Source organism: Salvelinus fontinalis, chromosome 13 (genome assembly GCF_029448725.1).
Source record: "Salvelinus fontinalis isolate EN_2023a chromosome 13, ASM2944872v1, whole genome shotgun sequence".
In the NCBI taxonomy this organism is placed as follows: Eukaryota; Metazoa; Chordata; class Actinopteri; order Salmoniformes; family Salmonidae; genus Salvelinus; species Salvelinus fontinalis.
This window is the reverse complement of record NC_074677.1, coordinates 18,132,792-18,150,162: the sequence shown is the minus strand read 5'-3', so window position 1 is coordinate 18,150,162 and position 17,371 is coordinate 18,132,792. Positions and strand designations below refer to the sequence as shown.

The following is a 17,371-nucleotide window of genomic DNA, read 5'->3' as shown; positions in this document are numbered from 1 at the left end:
ATGAACTCCTGAGCAAATCCATGTTCCCTTCCCACTCTGAATTGGATTGGATGGAAACAGTTAGCTCTCTTCCCCTGTGTATATGAAATTACAATGGGCATTCCTCTCTTGCTGTGCTGGTTGATACCTTCCCTACAGTAAATCCAATGGTAATATTTTGGTGAATCCAATGGTAATATTTTGGTGAATCCAATGGTAATATTTTGGTGAATCCAATGGTAATATTTTGGTGAATCTTAAGGTGAAACCAATGGTAATATTTTGGTGAATCTAATGGTGAATCTGATGGTAATATTTTGGTGAATCCAATAGTGATTCTGATGGTAATATTTTGGTGAATCAAATGGTGATTCTGATGGTAATATTTTGGTGAATCCAATGGTGAATCCAATGGTAATATTTTGGTGAATCCAATGGTGAATATGATGGTAATATTTTGGTGAATCCAATCGTGATTTTTACGAGATAAAAATAAATATGTCTGGACATATTTCAATATGTTGGAAACACACAATGTTGCTTCAACTAGTTGACTCACAATCCCCCTAGTTAAATTTCAGAATATAATACCTTGCGTTTAGAAGGACTACCGGTAAGTAGCTTGGCCAAAAAACTGCTCTGCTAGACAATTTTTGTATTTATTTTTATTTAACCTTTATTTAACTAGGCAAGTCGGTTAAAGAACAAACTCTTATTTACAATGACGGCCTACCAAAAGGTAAAAGGCCTCCTGCGGGGACGGGGGCTGGGATTAAAAATAACAACAACAAAAACGATATAAATATAGAGAGACACAACAAGAGAGACACAATATTACATAAAGAGAGACAACAACATTACAGCAAAACATGACAACACAACCTGCTACAACATAACCTACATGACAACACAACCTGCTACAACATAACCTACATGACAACACAACCTGCTACAACATAACCTACATGACAACACAACCTGCTACAACATAACCTACATGACAACACAACCTGCTACAACATAACCTACATGACAACACAACCTGCTACAACATAACCTACATGACAACACAACCTGCTACAACATAACCTACATGACAACACAACCTGCTACAACATAACCTACATGACAACACAACCTGCTACAACATAACCTACATGACAACACAACCTGCTACAACATAACCTACATGACAACACAACCTGCTACAACATAACCTACATGACAACACAACCTGCTACAACATAACCTACATGACAACACAACCTGCTACAACATAACATACATGACAACACAACCTGCTACAACATAACCTACACGACAACACAACCTGCTACAACATAACCTACACGACAACACAACCTGCTACAACATAACCTACATGACAACACAACCTGCTACAACATAACCTACATGACAACACAACCTGCTACAACATAACCTACATGACAACAACCTGCTACAACATAACCTACATGACAACACAACCTGCTACAACATAACCTACATGACAACACAACCTGCTACAACATAACCTACATGACAACACAACCTGCTACAACATAACCTACATGACAACACAACCTGCTACAACATAACCTACACGACAACACAACCTGCTACAACATAACCTACATGACAACACAACCTGCTACAACATAACCTACATGACAACACAACCTGCTACAACATAACCTACATGACAACACAACCTGCTACAACATAACCTACATGACAACACAACCTGCTACAACATAACCTACATGACAACACAACCTGCTACAATATAACCTACATGACAACACAACCTGCTACAACATAACCTACATGACAACACAACCTGCTACAACATAACCTACATGACAACACAACCTGCTACAACATAACCTACATGACAACACAACCTGCTACAACATAACCTACATGACAACACAACCTGCTACAACATAACCTACATGACAACACAACCTGCTACAACATAACCTACATGACAACACAACCTGCTACAACATAACCTACATGACAACACAACCTGCTACAACATAACCTACATGACAACACAACCTGCTACAACATAACCTACATGACAACACAACCTGCTACAACATAACCTACATGACAACACAACCTGCTACAACATAACCTACATGACAACACAACCTGCTACAACATAACCTACATGACAACACAACCTGCTACAACATAACCTACATGACAACACAACCTGCTACAACATAACCTACATGACAACACAACCTGCTACAACATAACCTACATGACAACACAACCTGCTACAACATAACCTACATGACAACACAACCTGCTAAAACATAACCTACATGACAACACAACCTGCTACAACATAACCTACATGACAACACAACCTGCTACAACATAACCTACATGACAACACAACCTGCTACAACATAACCTACATGACAACACAACCTGCTACAACATAACCTACATGACAACACAACCTGCTACAACATAACCTACATGACAACACAACCTGCTACAACATAACCTACATGACAACACAACCTGCTACAACATAACCTACATGACAACACAACCTGCTACAACATAACCTACATGACAACACAACCTGCTACAACATAACCTACATGACAACACAACCTGCTACAACATAACCTACATGACAACACAACCTGCTACAACATAACCTACATGACAACACAACCTGCTACAACATAACCTACATGACAACACAACCTGCTACAACATAACCTACACGACAACACAACCTGCTACAACATAACCTACACGACAACACAACCTGCTACAACATAACCTACATGACAACACAACCTGCTACAACATAACCTACATGACAACACAACCTGCTACAACATAACCTACATGACAACACAACCTGCTACAACATAACCTACATGACAACACAACCTGCTATAACATAACCTACATGACAACATAACCTACATGACAACACAACCTGCTACAACATAACCTACATGACAACACAACCTGCTACAACATAACCTACATGACAACACAACCTGCTACAACATAACCTACATGACAACACAACCTGCTACAACATAACCTACATGACAACACAACCTGCTAGAACATAACCTACATGACAACACAACCTGCTACAACATAACCTACATGACAACACAACCTGCTACAACATAACCTACACGACAACACAACCTGCTACAACATAACCTACACGACAACACAACCTGCTACAACATAACCTACATGACAACACAACCTGCTACAACATAACCTACATGACAACACAACCTGCTACAACATAACCTACATGACAACACAACCTGCTACAACATAACCTACATGACAGCACAACCTGCTACAACATAACCTACATGACAACACAACCTGCTACAACATAACCTACATGATAACACAACCTGCTACAACATAACCTACACGACAACACAACCTGCTACAACATAACCTACATGACAACACAACCCATGACTGGAACCTACTTGTGACAAATCTCCCAGAATGCTTTTCTCAGAGAATTAATTCAATATGTTCTGATGCACCTTTTATGAAGGCTTACGCAAACAGAATTCAACAGGTTCTGAATACAGAGAGCACATTACGTCCAAACCCAATGTTATTGAAACAAGGAGAGAGAAGAATTTAGGGATCTACTCAATCCGTATCACTGAAGCATTACAGATTGCGCGATAGAAATGCAAAGGTAATTTCCAATTGAGCCGACATACAGTATGCAGAGTTTACCGTGAATACAGTGTCTGCTAACATGGGAACGTTGCCTTTAAATTTCAATCACGCTGTTATGCTGAACTTCCGCCATACTGTTGTCATCTAATGATATCAATAACTACTTAGATTGTTACATTGCGTGCTGATCCTTGCCGTGTCTGAATCCTGGCTTAGGAAGGCCACCAAAAATTCTGAGATTTCCATACCCAACTACTACACTTTCCGTCAAGATAGAACTGCCAAAGAGGGAGGAGTTGCAATCTACTGCAGAGATAGCCTGCAAAGTTCTGTCATACTTTCCAGGTCTATGCCCAAACAGTTCGAACTTCTAATTTTAAAAATTAATCTCTCCAGAAATAAGTTGCCGCCTGCTACCGACCCCCCTCAGCTCCCAGCTGTGCCCTGGACACCATCTGTGAATTGATCGCTCCCCATCTAGCTTCAGAGTTTGTTCTGTAAGGTGACCTAAACTGGGATATGCTTAACACCCCGGCAGTCCTACAATCTAAGCTTGATGCCCTCAATCTCACACAAATCATCAAGGAACCCACCAGGTACAACCCTAAATCCGTAAACATGGGCACCCTAATAGACATTATCCTGACCAACTTGCCCTCCAAATACACCTCTGCTGTCTTCAATCAAGATCTCAGCGATCACTGCCTCATTGCCTGTATCCGCCACGGGTCCGCGGCCAAACGACCACCCCTCATCACTGTCAAACGCTCCCTAAAACACTTCTGCGAGCAGGCCTTTCTAATCAACCTGGCCCGGGTACCCTGGAAGGATATTGACCTCATCCCGTCAGTTGAGGATGCCTGGTCATTCTTTAAAAGTTACTTCCTCACCATATTAGACAAGCATGCTCCGTTCAAAAAATGCAGAACCAAGAACAGATATAGCCCTTGGTTCACTCCAGACCTGACTGCCCTCGACCAGCACAAAAACATCCTGTGGCGAACTGCAATAGCATCGAAGAGCCCCCGCGATATGCAACTGTTCAGGGAAGTCAGGAACCAATACACGCAGTCAGTCAGGAAAGCAAAGGCCAGCTTTTTCAAGCAGAAATTTGCATCCTGTAGCTCTAACTCCAAAAAGTTCTGGGATACTGTAAAGTCCATGGAAAACAAGAGCACCTCCTCCCAGCTGCCCACTTCACTGAGGCTAGGTAACACGGTCACCACTGATAAGTCCGTGATAATCGAAAACTTCAACAAACATTTCTCAATGGCTGGCCATGCCTTCCTCCTGGCGACTCCAACTTTGGCCAACAGCCCCGCCCCCCCCGCTGCTACTCGCCCAAGCCTCCCCAGCTTCTCCTTTACCCATATCCAGATAGCAGATGTTCTGAAAGAGCTGGAAAACCTGGACCCATACAAATCAGCTGGGCTTGACAATCTGGACCCCCTATTTCTGAAACTGTCCGCCGCCATTGTCGCACCCCCTATTACCAGCCTGTTCAACCTCTCCTTCGTATCATCTGAGATCCCCAAGGATTGGAAAGCTGCTGCGGTCATCCCCCTCTTCAAAGGGGGAGACACCCTGGACCCAAACTGTTACAGACCTATATCCATCCTGCCCTGCCTATCTAAGGTCTTCGAAAGCCAAGTCAACAAACAGATCACTGACCATCTCGAATCCCACCGTACCTTCTCCGCTGTGCAATCCGGTTTCCGAGCCGGTCACGGGTGCACCTCAGCCACGCTCAAGGTACTAAACGATGTCATAACCGCCATCGATAAAAGACATTACTGTGCAGCCGTCTTCATCGACCTGGCCAAGGCTTTCGACTCTGTCAATCACCATATTCTTATCGGCAGACTCAGTAGCCTCGGTTTTTCTAATGACTGCCTTGCCTGGTTCACCAACTACTTTGCAGACAGAGTTCAGTGTGTCAAATCGGAGGGCATGTTGTCCGGTCCTCTGGCAGTCTCTATGGGGGTACCACAGGGTTCAATTCTCGGGCCGACTCTTTTCTCTGTATACATCAATGATGTTGCTCTTGCTGCGGGCGATTCCCTGATCCACCTCTATGCAGACGACACCATTCTGTATACTTCCGGCCCTTCCTTGGACACTGTGCTATCTAATCTCCAAACGAGCTTCAATGCCATACAACACTCCTTCCGTGGCCTCCAACTGCTCTTAAACGCTAGTAAAACCAAATGCATGCTTTTCAACCGTTCGCTGCCTGCACCCGCACGCCCGACTAGCATCACCACCCTGGACGGTTCCGACCTAGAATATGTGGACATCTATAAGTACCTAGGTGTCTGGCTAGACTGCAAACTCTCCTTCCAGACTCATATCAAACATCTCCAATCCAAAATCAAATCTAGAGTCGGCTTTCTATTCCGCAACAAAGCCTCCTTCACTCACGCCGCCAAACTTACCCTAGTAAAACTGACTAGCCTACCGATCCTCGACTTCGGCGATGTCATCTACAAAATAGCTTCCAATACTCTACTCAGCAAACTGGATGCAGTTTATCACAGTGCCATCCGTTTTGTTACTAAAGCACCTTATACGACCCACCACTGCGACCTGTATGCCCTAGTTGGCTGGCCCTCGCTACATGTTCGTCGTCAGACCCACTGGCTCCAGGTCATCTACAAGGCTATGCTAGGTAAAGTGCCACCTTATCTCAGTTCACTGGTCACGATGGCTACACCCACCCGTAGCACGCGCTCCAGCAGGTGTATCTCACTGATCATCCCTAAAGCCAAAACCTCATTTGGACGCCTTTCCTTCCAGTTCTCTGCTGCCTGCGACTGGAACGAATTGCAAAAATCTCTGAAGTTGGAGACTTTTATCTCCCTCAACATCTTTAAAAATCTGCTATCCGAGCAGCTAACCGATCGTTGCAGCTGTACATAGTCCATCTGTAAACTACCCACCCAATTTACCTACCTCACCCCCATACTGCTTTTATTTATTTACTTTTCTGCTCTTTTGCACACCAGTATCTCTTCTTGCACATGATCATCTGATGATTTATCACTCCAGTGTTAATCTGCTAAATTGTATTTACTCGATTTATTGCCTACCTCATGCCTTTTGCACACATTGTATATAGATTCTCCTTTTTGTCTACCATGTTATTGACTTGTTTATTGTTTACTCCATGTGTAACTCTGTGTTGTTGTCTGTTCACACTGCTATGCTTTATCTTGGCCAGGTCGCAGTTGCAAATGAGAACTTGTTCTCAACTAGCCTACCTGGTTAAATAAAGGTGAAATAAAAATAAAAAAAATAAAAAAACAAAAAAAAGCTTTTTATGACATTATAGTAAAGTAAACAGGGTTACTTATAAGATTACTGTGATTCGGAGAGCAGGTCTGAAAGTGTGTCATACCAAATACCTTCATAGGGGATCCTGTGGCTCGTACCTGTCGTCTCTGTCTTCCTGTCAACCTTAACTATGCCATTGGTATGATACCTTTCCACTTTTAGGTAGGGTTTAATCTACTCAGCAGTGATTGGGGCGGCAGGGTGGGCTGTGAGACGCAGGCCAATGCAGAGGGCAGAGTACATTGATTTGACATCTGGGAAGCCTATTGCTCACTACACCTGGTCTGTCATGCACACTGCACATTATCATGTTACTGATATCTCAATGATATACAGAAAGATTTGTGCAGATGGCTGAGTAGCCAGTTTCCCTTTTTCCTCATATGTTGTACAGCATAGGAGTATATAATAAATTAATAGAAATGGACATGTTGGTTTATAGCAGGGGTCACAAAATACTGTAAAATCACCAGGAAACCAGCTAAAATGAGTTTAATTCAGGAAATGTGTTCCCAAGTATTCTCACAAACCAAAGAATTGACATGATCGTGTCTCAATGTAATCAAGGTATAATGATTGTTATTTTCAAATATAATCTATTTTTGGGTTAGTTGTAGTGAATGTGCAATGAACAAATTATTACCCTTCTATTCCGCCCCCACCACTAGGGTTGCAAAGCTACCAGTAGTTTACTACAGTTACCAGAATCTTCAGTAATTTTGGTAATTAACAGAAACTCTATGGAAATCTATCCTAAATTTGGTCATTTATACTTTAATAGCTTTTTTAAAATTCAGTAATATATAGTCAGGGGTGAAAGTAAGGCGGTATGGTCCGGTACGGCGTCCCAGCAAAATAAATAGTGGGGGTACGCCGTACCGGTAAAACATGAGCTTATCACAATTAATACAACATGCCCCAAAAACCTATAGGTTACTACACCATTACTTAACATTACTGCATGTCAGACACATGAAACGTGTACGAATTGACAGGACACCAGGTGGTATATGCTACAAATTGCATTGTGGTTTGAGGAGTACACTTACATTTTGTACAGGCGGAGATGAGTGGCCGAGATGCTTGTGGACAAGGCAGAGATGAGTGGCCGATACCAAGGCGTGCTTGGACAACAGTGGATGCATCAATTCAGGCTACACGTGTAAACCTAATGACAATCGCAGAACGTCATTACAATACATGTAGGTGTTTCGTAACATATGTCTCTTTCTAATCATCAAATTGCCGGTGCACAGTGCACTGTTGGGGTTTGGATGCTGAAATGATTTTGTGAGTGGATGAATGTGTGCGGGTAGCGTACACATTCATCAGGACTGGTTGTGTTTATGCCACATTAGAAGGCATAGGTGGCGTGTCCATAAGGCTAGGGGAAGCTTTCCCTAAAGTAAATTTGATTAAACTGCCAATACTCTAATTAGCTTACTCCTGTCTATACAGAAATAAATAAAAACATACAAAATAGGCTACTACATCAGAAATCATGATTTGGCCACAGAGGATCATCGGCTTCTTAAAAAAAGAAGCTGTGGGTTGTTTTAAATTGCATTGCCTATCCCCACAGTCGGAAAGGCCCACAATTTGCGCTGAGCGTGCTGCAAATACCAAATAGATGATTGTTGAGTTGCGACTGTCCGTGAACATCAGAGAGACCCAGCCAGGCGTATCGCAATATTTAAAAATACAATTGCGGAAAATCTGTTTGGAAAGCCAATCGCTATTGCTGTAAAGAGATGACAATGAAAAGACTCCAATCTGTCGTTTGGTTATCAAAATGCTTAACTTAATTAAGCAAACAGTAGCCTATCTTATTAGCACCAGCATAGAACATCGGCCATATCCCCAGTGAGTAAGAAGCCAATGATCCTCTGTGGCCAAATCATGATATCTGATGTAGAACATCGGCCATATCCCCAGTGAGGTACATATTTACTGTCGTCATCATTGGGTCAGTGACACTTTCGTTGGTTTTTGAACACTAATTTCCTCCTCCAGGTTAGATGGACTCCAGGTTAGATGGACTCCAGGTTAGATGGACTCCAGGTTAGATGGACTCCAGGTTAGATGGACTCCAGGTTAGATGGACTCCAGGTTAGATGGACGTCATATTGTATTTGTGTCCCACCTTTTCATACGCCGATTATACGGATCAGACTACATTGTTTTTATTGATCTGTTTGTCAGAGTCAGCAGAGTAGGCTACCTTGTAATTTTTGTAATTTAGTATTTAAAAAAATATTTGTGCAGAACTTGGGACACCGGTAATAAATTAAATCTACTTTCACCCCTGTATATAGTATTAGTTTTTAAAAATATATATTATCCATATTGTCCATGAGTTTATAGTACATAGACCATATGGTTCAGGAAAAAATTGCCTAAATAATAACTCTGCAACTCTTCCAACTGCTGACATTTTTCACAACTGCCACCAGTTTGACTGCAAAACATTGACAACAAATACGTACTGACATAGTAAAATATTAAAAGTGTGTAAAACATGTTTTATTTCATGCTGAAAACCTCATATTAAATACCAATGGTATTCACTAAGTTTATGGTTTATGTATAGGATGTTTTACAGCTTTGTCATTCATTTTTTTATTTAATTATTTCATATATTTTACATGTAATAATGCCACACAGAGGACCAGAGATAATTACAGACGCTTGTACAAATCTGAAGTACCCAAAATGGCCACTAGATGTCTTGTGATAGATTACATAAAATCCTACCAAAATTCTGGTAGTTTATATACCCTTGCTTTGCAACCCTACCTCCGACCATTTCCTCCGACAAACATCGGCCTGCGGCTGAATCTAGTTGCCTGTTCTGGTTTACAGGGTCTTGAGAGATGTTGCCAAACCAAAAGCAAAAGTAAAATTGAGAGGAAATCATCAACTCTTGGAATAAAAGTTGATAAAATTGCTTCTTTATTGCTAAAACCAAGGCATATTTGTCTATTTACAGGATATATACACTTTGACACCTATATGCTGAATCACATTTAAAATGAAGAGTGCACTAAGATGGACGTTATCGTATTGATGTGGCATAGTCAACCTGAAAACTTTTCAAACCCACTGCATCTAGAAAATGTCAGACAAGGTCACCCTATACTATACTTTTCCTTCCAACTGTTTTGTGGTATACTCTTTTGTCTGGCACAAAAGCACACACAAAAAAACACCTACCTAACAATTTCCTCCATGTTGGAATGGCGGTAGTTTCATCTTTTGTTGGCTCTGAGCAATTCGATGTGAAATAAATCCTGACGCCACGTGGCGATTTTGACTCCAGCTTTGGAGATTGAGGTTCCCTGAAGAGAGGCCTCTCTCCGTCCCATTGTTTACCAGACGACTACACAGTCAACAGCCTCCTCTGCTCAAGAGGAGCATGCTCGTGTGACAAAGGCAGACAAATTGCATATCCACTGGCCATGCCTGCATTGCTCTCCCTGCTGGATAAGGTTGACATGACATTATCTCCTTAATGACTCCTAGGCTTTTTATACTACCCAAAAATAGCCTGTGTAATTGACTTTCCTGTGATTCCTAAACTATTGGTAACTGCTAGCGGCCGCGGTAGCCTACAGGGAGGATGCTCGTGTCTGGCCTCTGCTACAAAAAAACACACAGAATTTGAAATGCAAAGCACGAATAAGTTCTCCCAGGGAAAAACTAATGGGGGCCTCTGACTGTTTCCCAGAAACCTCGTCACTTTCCTCCTCTATTACCCAGGCCCTTGCGTGCCTAAATAAGACATCCCTGGAAACAAAACGGGGAGAAGAGAGCAGGGCTGTCGGCGAGGCAGCGATACACAGTAATGAGAGTCGAGAGGGGAGCATTAGACTCAGTAAAAATTTGCCGTAAATGTTTGATTGGTCTCCTCAGCTCCACCTCCCTAGCTCTCTGATGCGCTGTGATTAAGTTTTCAGTGTTGTGGCTAAGGCACCCTGACACTTCCACTTAGAGAGATTGGCACAGGCTAAGAGGCTGGAGCATAGGATATACTGTATCTTTCGCTCTCTCTCTCCCTGTCTTTCCTCAACTGTCTCTCATTCAGGCTATCTCCCCCTCTCTCTCTCTCTCTTTCTCCCTGACACGTTCTTCCAAAAATGCTCAATACTAGGCAATAATGTTTGACAACATAACTGGACCATATTGCAAGACGGACTAAGCACTGCCAATATCATTCACTTTTCTTCTAAGGAATGTGTTTGGTTAACAAAGTAAATAGTTGTATACAAATGGATGGGGAGTGCTGTCTCTCATGCAACAATAACTGAAATACTACAGTATTAAACATGCTCTCTATACTCTGCATATTTTCATTAGCATCCTCAACTAGCGGCATTCACCTGGGAAAGTATTTTGCATATTTTTAATTTGTATACACATATAGTTAAGTAGCTAAGCTCTTCATCCTACGTATCACATGTGCAATTCAATTTGACAACTAATAAGGCACAAGGCACAGAAGCTTAGAGCACGGAAACATGTATCAGCATTCATTGTTTCTTAAGATTATCAACACCTTGGCTTAAAAGGAATGTGTTTGATATGTCTCTTCTTATTATTGGTGTCCTTTGAGAGAATGCCAAGATTGTGCAAAGCTGTCATCAAGGCAAAGGGTGGCTACTTTGAAGAATCTCAAATATAAAATATATTTTGATTTGTTTAACACTTTTTTGGTTACTACTGTACATGATTCCATATGTGTTATTTCATAGTTTTGATGTCTTCACTATTATTCTGCAATGTAGAAAATTGTAAAAATAAAGAAAAACCCTTGACTGAGTAGGTGTGTCCAAACTTTTGACTGGTACTGTAAATGAAAGGTTTTCAAGAACATTATGACTATGATGTTGTAATGTCACGCCCTGACCATAGAGAGCCATTGTTTCTCTATGGTATAGTAGGTCAGGGCGTGACTGGGGTGTTCTAGTCTATTATTTCTATGTGGTGTTCTAGTTTATAATTTCTATGTGGCGTTCTAGATTTCATATTTCTATGTTGGTGTGCTTGATATGGTTCCCAATTAGAGGCAGCTGGTAATCGTTGTCTCTAATTGGGAATAATTTTTAGGTAGCCTTTTTTCCAATGGTGTTTTGTGGGATGTTGAATTTTGTATTTTGAGGAGACGTATGTAGCACCTCTGTAGTCACGGTTCGTTGTTCATTTATTGTTTATTGTTAAGTTTCACTATTAAATAATTATGTGGAACTGTAATCACGCTGCCCCTTGGTCTGTTTCTACAAACGATCATGACATGTAATGATGAAACATTAAATTCATGTGTAAGTGGTATCTTGCAACCCAATGGGACCCAATACAAAGCTTTCTCCACATATTATTGGAATGCTTTCTGCTGTAGTTGAGATGTTATGTGAATAAAAAGTTAACAGCAAAACCTGAGGCTATTACCATTGGAATAATGTATTATCTCTGTCTTTCTTTAGTTCTCTCTTTTATTCTATCTCTCTTTTCAATTTGAGGGATCTGAATGTGTCAGTTGGCGAGTGTGCTGGTAATTCCTGGAGGGAATGTGAAGATGAGCAATCAGCAGCCCACTCATTAATCACACACAATCCAGACCCTTAATCTTCTCCACAGGTACAGATGAATGCCCTACTGCCTCTTGCTCTATACCTCTTCTGTCTCACTCTTTTTCTACTTCTCTCTCTCATTCCCTATTCTCCTCTCTGTCCCTCTGTCTTTCGCTCCCTTTTTCGCTGTCTCTCTCTCCCCCTCTACCTCTCGCTCTCTCTCTGTGTCACTTTCTCTGTAAATGTTCCCCAGTGGCTTTTCCTCTAACAAAGCCACGGTGGAGAGACTGACTGCAGCTCCCTGGGAGCCCTGAACTACAAGGAGAATGAGGCTTGTTATAATCATTAAGAATAGGAGAGAAACCTAGGGTGGATGATGAGAACAATCACATTGGGGGGTTGTTAAACAATGTTTCAAAGTTTATAAATAAGGAAGATGTCATTGATTGGGCAGGACCATAGAGATGTATAGAGGACTCAACTTGGATATACCTCGTTTTAGCATGGACATTGCCATTGAGGGCTTCCACCATTTTTAAGTAGTCAATGGGGTGATGATTCCTATGGTTTGGAAGCAATCAGCAAATGATCAGTGCATTGTCTTCTTCTTCAAATAGAGTTATATGGCTTCAACACCGCTATCAAGTCGCCACAATAAAATGACACAATATTCGGTTCAGCACTCCAGCACTGCAGGTTGCGGTAAATCGCCAATATCAGCTTTACACTTTTTTAAAAACACAAAGGAAGAAGAAAATTGACCACTTTAAAATGGAGAAAGCCTCAATGGAGCCGCCCATGAGGTCACAGTCATAATTGCATGGATACGAAGATGAGACCTCTTTCAATCTCTATGGGCAGAACCCATCTCTCAGTGAGCTCTGTAAGTAGGCACAGGAGGTCAATGCAAGATCAATTACCTACTACATCACTCCTAGCCTGCTTATTGGCTTATTAATAAAACAAGCCTGTTTTTGCAGACATTTCCTTGTAAATCGGTACCTAAATGGATAATAGCATGGTGCTATGGAAAAAAGGTAACAAGTACTGATCTCTCACTTTGGATGCTCTCACTAGAGTTCAAGGAAAAATATATAAAATGGGATACAAAATGTTCAGATATGCAATTTGGCATCCACGTTTTCCATCAGCTTGTGAAACAGAGACAATACTTATGTAAATATGTAAAAGATTTCTAAAAACCTGTTTCGCTTTGTCATGATATTGTGTGTAGATTGATGATGGAAAAAACCCTGTTTTAGTCCATTTTAGAATCAGGAACATTTGTGGAAAAAGTCAAGGAGTCCGAATGCACCATAATGACAAGGCGAAAACATCAATCTACACACAATACCCCATAATGCCAAAATGAAAACAGGTTTTTAGAAAATGTTTGCAATAGTATTAAAAATTAAAAACAGAAATATATTATTTCCGTAAGTATACAGACCCTTTGCTATGAGACTCGAAATTGAGCTCAGGTGAATACTGTTTCCATTGATCATCCTTGAGATGTTTCTACAACTTGATTGTAGTCCACATGTGGTAAATTCAATTGATTGGACATGGTTTGAAAAGGCACACACCTGTCTATATAAGGTCCCACAGTTGACAATGCATGTCAGAGCAAAAACCAAGCCATAAGGTTGAAGAAATTGTCCGTAGAGCTCCGAGACAGATTTGTGTCGAGGCACAGATCTGGGGAAGGGTACCAAAACATTTCTGCAGCATTGAAGGTCCCCGAGAACACAGTGGCCTCCATCATTTGTAAGTGAAGGAAGTTTGGAACCAACAAGACTCTTCCTATAGCTGGCCGCCTGGTCAAACTGAGCAATCGGGGAGAAGAGCTTTGGTCAGGGATGTGACCAAGAGCCCTATGGTCACTCAGACTGCGCTCCAGAGTTCCTCTGTGGAGATTGGAGAACCTCCAGAAGGAGAACCATCTTTGCAACATTCCACCAATCAGGCAATTATGAACCCGAAAATAGCTTTGCAGCGATGCTCCCTATCCAACCTGACAGAGCTTGAGAGGATCTGCAGAGAAGAACGGGACAAACTCCCCAAATACAGGTGTGCCAAGCTTGTAGCGTCATTGTATTTTATTTAAGCTGTATTTAACCAGGAAAAGCCCATTGAAACCCAGAGTCTCTTTTTCAAGGAGACCTGGCCAAAAAGCCAGTACCAATCAATACATTACAGAATTAAAACATACAACAAATGTACGTCTCCCATCAATATTTTAAATTCAGTGGCACTAACATATCTAGATGAAGCATGGATTGTAGACTATTCCATGCCTCTGCTGCATAAGATGAGAAGGCAGTCATGTGTAATACTGTGAATGTCCTGGGGACTTTAAGTAGCAACCACCTTGCAGACCGGGTACTACAGAGGTAAAGAGGGAGTTCATCCAAAAGGGCTTTGTACATGAACACATACAAATGTCGCTTTCTGCGCATATAAAGTGAGGTCCAACCTACCATTTGGTACAAGGTGCAATGGTGGTTGAGTGACTTGGCATTTGTAATAAAACACAAGGAGCCTAGTCTCTGTAAGACGGAGGAGGCTGCATGCATATACAACAAGTCACCATAATCAATTACAGAGAGAAAAGTGGCATGATCAAGCTTCTTTCTAGACATAAGCAGGAAGCAAGCCTTATTACGAAAATAAAAAACCCATTTCAATTTAAGCTTCCTCACAAGATTATCCATATGAACTTTAAAGGACAACTTGTCATCCAACCATATACCTAGGTATTTGTAGGATGACACTTGTTCAATGGATAAGCCACCTGATGTGACAATGCTAACCTTCTCTGGCTGAGTGCGAGCTCTGGTAAAGGTCATGAATTTAGTTTTTTGTACGTTCAAGACCAGTTTGAGACCATAAAGGGAGAACAGCAGCGACTGAAAAGCAGTCTAGAGCTCTTCAACAGCCTGAACCAGAGAAGGAGCACATGAACTAATTTGGGAACGGGGGGCAGTATTGAGTAGCTTGGATGAATAAGGTGCCCAGAGTAAACTGCCTGCTACTCAGACCCAGAAGCTAGAATATGCATATAATTAGTAGATTTGGATAGAAAACACTCGAAAGTTTCCAAAACTGTTAAAATAATGTGTGTGAGTATAACAGAACTCATATGGCAGGCAAAAACCTGAGAAAAATCCATCCAGGAAGTGGGAAATCTGAGGTTTGTAGTTATTTTAAGTGATTGCCTATCCAATATACAGTGTAAATGGGGTCAGATTGCACTTCATAAGGCTTCCACTAGATGTCAACAGTCTTTATAACGTTGTTTCAGGCTTCTACTATGAAGGGGGAGTGAATAAATGCTGTTTGAACCAGTGGTCTGGTTGAAAGCCTTTAGCTAAGTCTCGCACGCAGCCGTGAGCGTGAGCTTCATTCCCTTTCATTTCCAAAGACAAAGGAATTGTCCGGTTGGAATATTATTGAAGATTTATGATAAAAACAGCCTAAAGATTGATTATATACATCGTTTGACATGTTTCTACGAACTGTAATGGAACTTTTTTTACTTTTCCTCTGGACTTAGTCCCCACGCCTTGTGCATTTGGATTACTGGACTAAACGCGCAAACAAAAAGGAGGTATTTGGACATAAAGATGAACTTTATTGAACAAAACAAACATTTATTGTCTAACATGGAGACCTGGGAGTGCCATCAGATGAAGATCATCAAAGGTAAGTGATTAATTCTAACGCTATTTCTGACTTTTGTAACACCTCTCCTTGGTTGGAAAATGGCTGTATGGTTTTCTGTGGCTAGGCGCTGACCTAACATAATCGTAAAGTGTGCTTTTGCCGTAAAGCTTTGTTGAAATCTGACACAGCGGTTGCATTAAGGAGAAGTTTATCTCTAATCGTATGTTTAACACTTGTATCTTTCATCAATGTTTATGATGAGTATTTCTGTAATTTGATGTGGCTCTCTGCACTTTCACCGGATGTTTGTTTGAGACAATGCATTTCTGAACATAGCGCACCAATTTCAAATTAGGGTTTTGGACATAAAGATGAACTTTATCGAAAACACACATTTATTGTCTAACATGGAGTCCTGAGAGTGCCATCCGGTGAAGATCATCAAAGGTTAGTGATTAATTTTAACGCTATTTCTGTCTTTTGTGACAACTCTCCTTCTTTGGAAAATGGCTGTATGGTTTTCTGTGGCTAGGCGCTTACCTAACATAATCGCAAAGTGTGCTTTCGCTTTAAAGCCTTTTTGAATCAGACACTGTGGCTGAATTACCAAGAAGTCTATCTTTAAAATGGTCTATCTTATAAAATGGTGTATGTTTGAGGAATTTTAATTATGAGATTTCTGTTGTTTGAATTTGGCGCCCAGCAATTTCACTGGCTGTTGGCGAGGTGGGACGCTACCATCCCACATATCCCAGAGAGGTTAATATATGACTGTATCATCTGCATATAGATGCAGCTTTTCTGGTTGCATCCCATTTCCCAAATCATTAATACAAATTGAGAACAACACAGGAGCTAAAATGGAACCCAGGGGCATACCTCTATTAATCTCTGGAAAGCTAGACTTGTGACTGTCGGTATATACACATTAAGTTATTTCAGAAAGATAGTTCCTAAACCAATTTACTGCCCCTTCACTGCAACCAATTTTACTGAGTCTAGCTAGCAACAATTCATGGTCAGCTGAATCAAATGCCTTTAATAAAACAACAAACTGAGCAGGACAATGTTGCTTTTTATCAAGTGCATTTATGATGTCATTTGCCACTGCCATA

General features: G+C 41.2%; 1 protein-coding gene across 1 annotated transcript in view; it reads right to left on the bottom strand.

The window, feature by feature from the left end:
• The window catches only part of LOC129868196 (follistatin-related protein 4-like), a 234,638-nt gene that overhangs the window by 38,596 nt on the left and 178,671 nt on the right, over window positions 1-17,371 (bottom strand). The gene's annotated exons all lie outside the window — the stretch shown is intronic.